Consider the following 6,000-nt stretch of genomic DNA (forward strand, 5'->3'; position numbering starts at 1 on the left):
CAAAGTGCTACCGCTGGGTGTGAGGTGTTGGGTTTCCGTCAGCCCGCCTCTCTCTCTCTGTCCTCAGTTTTCACACTATAATTAAGGCCTTGTACTTTCATACGAAGCCTTAATGGTACAACGAAGGCCTCTTTCCCTGTCAGCAACAACCGAAGGTAGTCAAAAGCAATAGCGCGTATGTTTATAAGGCAGTGCAGCTGCAAGGGGATGGTGCATCAGTTCAGCAATGTGCAACACGATTGCAAAACACTGTGTTTACTCTGCATCCGCCCACATGTACTGGCTCTTTAATTCCTATGCTCTTTCGAGGATTTGGCAACGGGGTCCAAAGGCCTTCCAGTCTAACCTTGAATGCTCCAATGACCTTGAAATTATAGGCTTTATATCTCTAGAAAACTCCCCATTTACACATGCTTTGGACTAAACACAAGATATTCCTTGTGACTGCACATGAAAGAGTGGATGTGAAAAAAGAGCTTGTGGGGAATAGGAAACTATTAGTCCACGAGAATGTTTTTGTTGGTCCAAATTAACACCACAGTTAATGACCTCACAAAGGTCTGTTGTGCTGTTATTCACCCTTAGGTGACCTTGTAAACAAACAAGAACTGCAAAAGCCATAGAAGCTTTTAATACCGGCTCGCCAACACAAGTTGCCTCACATGATAGCGATGGTGAGAGTTGATAGAGTATGGACATTTTTAGCTTACTTTATGACAACCGCTGCTTATGTATTTTCTGCTATGAACAGACACCAAAGGCAAATTGCCAAAAACTGCCGTCAGTCTGCCTCCTATTTGGCGTTTGAAGGCATGCAAACAATCTTTTCTGCGAACTGGGGAATATCAGTGCAGGCCAATTGGCCCTGCGCATACACGCACAGTTAGCACAGCAAGGGAAAGCCTTGGCCTCGTCGCTGCTATAATGCTGTGGCTCACTGGGTCACCATGAGTTCCTAATGACCCAAACAAATACATCCTCTATCCCTGTGTGGTTCATCTGCTTGGTTTTTCTGCCACTTAGTCTATTCTACCAGTTTGTGCCACTGCATATTTCAGTGGATAGGGATGTTTATGAGCAATTACCGACATTTACGGTTGTCGAGTTTGCTCCGCTTGCGTGAGGATGCTTTTTTTTAATTGTGTTTGTGCTAGCAGCCAAGCCTAAGAAGGCTTTTGTCACAAGATGACTGCTCTGGCTTTCAAACAGTGACCAGAGGAAATTATGAAGGGCATGCAACCTTGACTATTTCATGGTCACATTTTGAAACATGAATATATTGGTTTTGAATTTTTTTTTTTTTTTCAAAAAATAAGAAACTTTTTCAATATTATCTATTGAATGAGTAACATTAGCGACTTTAATTAAAGTTAACAGGAAAATAAAATCTTGTAATTCTGGGTCAAAAAAGTCTCGAAGCATCTCTCTCCGTCTGTTTGGCTGTGCAGCAAAACTGTTACAGCACTCTGTCTCAGTGAAGTGAGATCACTGTAGATGCAACAGCCTTTGCTGGTCAGTTACTATGGGATATGGGGATACTGTAAGTGATAACAAGAACAACATGAATCAGGTCTAGAATTTACTACAAATTCGTCCTCAGACAGACTTCATATTCAATTAAGGACAATGTACAAAAAGGACCCACAGCAGAGTTTATATGAATTATGACATTTGTTCATAATTTAGTTGAAATTACAAGAGGAAGGTTCACACATGAATAACACAAGTCCATGAGTTATTTCCATTGCAGTCCAACAGATAGCAAACATTCAGGAGCACAGGTAATTCAGGGACAACTTGCTACAAAAAAAAAAACCCAGCACAATTAATACCCTTATCTTCATCAATCAAATCACTGCAGTCACCATGTAAAAGACTCACATGACATCAAAATATTATAGATTTTACAGTTTATATTCTCCCCAAACCTATATTCTTGTAGTTGTGAGAAGGTGATTCTAACTAAGGGCAGAAGAAAAAAAAGAAAAAGAGAAAGAAACAGATACGGATATTGCTATTAAACCTTGGCAAGCACAAGTTGGCAACACTCGCTGTACTCTGGTGGGCATTTTCTCCATACTCTACAAAGGTGGTCATGACATTCTCAGGAAAGAAAAGACTGTCTAAAACTGGTCATTAACTAAAGCAGGATCAAATGGTGCCTGGCTGTTTTACTACAGTAAAACGAACAGCCACCACCGTGGGCCAACTGCCCCGTTAAGCACTTTTTAATTCAGTAAATGTTGATTTGGAGCAAAGAACTAGAGCATGAAGAGTGATGTCTCACCGCGTTTGACCATGCACAGGTACGATTTAAATATCTGCTAACTCTGCAACTTGTGGCAAGTCATGAAACCATCATGTCAAAATACTGTAGCTTTCTGATGTGCAATACGTTAGCTTGGCTCCGTTTCCCACCATCTACATCTCTCTCCTTCTCTTCGGTTATGATATCTTCTCTTCTGGGATAAAATCTGGTTTTATGTTCCCTGGCTGCCCAAACTCTGCTACTATTTCAGAGGAGTTATCCCACAACTCTTAAATAGAGATCGCCAGACATACAAAGGTTGACATCACCTCCACTCACACACACAGTCACAGAAACACTCTCATCTTAGCTGACAGAACTGACTTCCCTTCCAGAGCACGCACATGGTTGCCTGGTGGAGGAGCTGAAGAGGAAGGGTAGGCATACTCTGGCCCCATCTCCAGTCTCCGTCAATATTTCATAAGGAACCTTTTTCCTGTCTCCTGTTGCCCAGCTGCCTTCCCCTGCATGCAGCATCAATTCTTTATTCTTCCACTGCAAACAGCTGTCACTCGTCCCCCGACAGGAAATACAGCAAGTTCCAAAAACCCCTTTGCGTACTTATACTGAACTATCTTCTGTGACGATTCCGTTTTTCTGGGCTTCCCGCAGCGTTACGATTTGTGCTGCCTTGGGAGTCGAATAAAGTAGTCAGATACATGTTTCACCTTTGAGCATTTGTGGTCATCCAACAGGCACAGCGAGTCTGGTCACTTCATGCAATTGGATTCTTTCCATTTGAGGTTAATGGATAAAATTACTCAAGAAATTGCATCTGATGCAGCTCTTTTTCACTCTACTGAGTCAGAAACAACATTTGGGGGATCAAAAGAAGAAATTGCAGTTATGTGTTTGGATTCCACCTTGGTATGCCATATTTAGACAGCAATCCAGGCTCGCGTGCAATAATAATGCCAGCAGTATTTTATAATTATGTAAACATGATTTTAAGCCCATCTGTCTGTAGATCTTCAAAAGGTAGGAATGGCACGGAGAGTCTTTAGGAACAGCAGGGGGGGAAAAAAAAAATTCTCAGAGGATCTCAGTCACTGAGTAAAAGCAATTAACGTTAGCTGGTTGGCCACACTGCTACCGCTGAGCTGGAAAATACGAATAAACATGCCTATAGTGTCAGAGTGAGAGGAGACAGAAACAAACTAAAACTAAACAGAGAACATGAAAGAACGATTTGATAAGGAATTTGTCAGCCAAAGAGCTTGACGAATCTGTCTCTTACACCGGGATCCAAAACTGAACCAAACGAGCCACACGAGCGTTCATGCACAGGACAGGGGGAAGAAGTTAGAAGAAGAGACGGCAAAAAGAGGACAGTCTGAGCAAGAGGGACAGTAAATTTGGCACAGCGAATGCACTAAACTGCGCAACATAATGACATCATCGGGGTGGGGGGGGGGTGAGGGGGGATGTCAGTGAAACAGCCAAAGAGGAGAAGGTCAGTAGACGACGACACGATCAGACGAGGCTGAAGAGATGTGTTAACATTGCTGAGGTAGGCTTTCAGAAGGCGACGAGACCTCCAACGGTTTGGAAGCACGGAGACGGCTGCGGAGGCTCTTTCTGCTTGACGGGTGGGAAACAAAAAATGTTTCCCAGTTTCTCAGAACCAATAGATCAGTTTTGTTCGGTGCAGTTAGCTCATGCTCGTGAGAGCTAATCCCAACTCGCTAGTCGCAAGCGGGTGACATTTGTCAAACGTGAAATGACTCACCCACGGACAGTCAGCCTACTTTTTTTTTCTTTAGTTTGCCAAGATATGCTGTGATCAGGTGGTGTGCTGGCTCTGGGCAACAGTGTCGACCTTTCTGCACGTTAGCTTTTCTAACCTACAACTTAAGCTAAAAGTTTGGTACGTTACTTGCAGTGCCGTTGTTCGCTCCACACTGCGTTTAAGAAGGGTTTTACAGCTCCAAAGACTTAAAAACACAAGCTTGCTTGGCACGGTTGGATTGTTTTGATCGATGCGCAACTAGAAATGCATGCCAGGTTACGTTACTTTCCTTGTTAACTTACCTACAAACGTGCCGCCCTCTCTTCAGTCACCTTGGTTTTGTAAAAGCAATTTAAACAACCAACCATCACGAGTTTTTTATGTAGCTGTTTTTTGGATGCTTGCGTGTGGTTTGTTTGGATATATTTTATATCATAATTTCCTTCTTTTTTTTTTTTTTTTTTTTGCTCCAGCTATGAGAAAAGGACATCAACTTCAATGCTGTAAAAGGCTGGAACGTCTCGCTGATCCAGTTGACAGTCTTGTTGCCTTCGAAATGCACATCCATGTCACCCAGACACGACCTTTAAGGTATCGGTGACATGTAGTGTAAAAAAAAAAAAAACACAAATAAAAGAAATTGTATTTCATTCATTTTATCTGAAAATCTTTGTGGCTTTACATGTGGCCTTACCAGCCTAATGTTTGGGGTGGATAATGAAGCATATTATTTTTCATTCACTCAGTACTAACAAAAGGAAAAACAAGACGTGCATGAATGTTTGAATTGGCTCCAGTCTGGCTGTGATTACGAACAGGAATAAGCAGTTACAAGAAATACATAGATGAATTAACTGAGTCCTAATGCGAAAGGGAAGCCACTTATCACACATTCTGTGAAATAAGTAATTTTATTTACTGAAAGAGTGAGAGACCATATTATTCATGTTGCACTTAGGACAAACTTCTAATGGTTTGAAATTGCTGTTTGGTTTTGGCAGCAGGCGGAAAGCTTTATGACAGCCAGGCTGCAGTAAAATGTCCGCAGACATATTTCATTCAATGCAAAAGTAACCTTCACTGGCCTCTGATTATTCCCAAGATTTCTACAAGCCTTCATGAATGAGTTTAGCGTATCTGACAGCTCGTTCCCTTTTGTAACAGGAGTTCAGTTTTGGATGATGCGTCTGAGGGGGATTTACAGTAATTTCTTTTTTTTGTTAAAATTTGCATTGCTACGATCAATTTAATTTTACTGACATTTGATTCACATTTTAAGAGTAAAAAAAAAATACTGCATTATTGGTGCACAGGGTGAAAGCTACTTTTACAAAATAATACAATACAATAAAGTAGCTGTAACATATTGCTTTAAATCACTGATGTGTAGTCATAAATCTATCATGAATAATAACTTTTTAAACACCAAAATGTTGAATTGACTTTGAGCAGAAATGAAGTCTTTTCATAAACATCTTGAAATGTTTACATTTGTTGCTTTTACAAATGTACTTTTTTCATTGTGAGATGGATCTTCCACATGGGTCTTTTACACAAAACATATTGCACATCTTCAGGAAATACTCCATAGTAACCCAAAACTCTCAGATGGAGTCCGTCTGTGTATTTGTCATCGTTTTATTTTGCCGGCCTGTCTCCTCCGGGCTTCCTCTCCTTTGAGGCGGAGGGGAGTGTGACACAGACATGCCGCCCATAGATGAGCTGATCACAGAGATGAAAGATTGAGAGACAATCAAAGATAAGAGAATAAAAGAGATGACGAGATGAAAGGAGGTAGTCGCTGCGTCACCAGCTGAATTGCTCGTTAGATCAGACCACATTCTGAGAAACGCCCAGCGTTATGAGAAGACCGGGTGGTGTGTATCTTTTCCCATCCAACTTTTCTCTCTGCGTTTGGCACTGTTCACTTTCTGCATCCTTGCACTCTTGGTGACCAACGCGT

This window comes from Brachyistius frenatus, unplaced genomic scaffold (genome assembly GCF_029030835.1).
Source record: "Brachyistius frenatus isolate BFR_SWC_R1_liver_20210118 unplaced genomic scaffold, ASM2903083v1 Contig_39, whole genome shotgun sequence".
Classification (NCBI taxonomy): domain Eukaryota; kingdom Metazoa; phylum Chordata; class Actinopteri; family Embiotocidae; genus Brachyistius; species Brachyistius frenatus.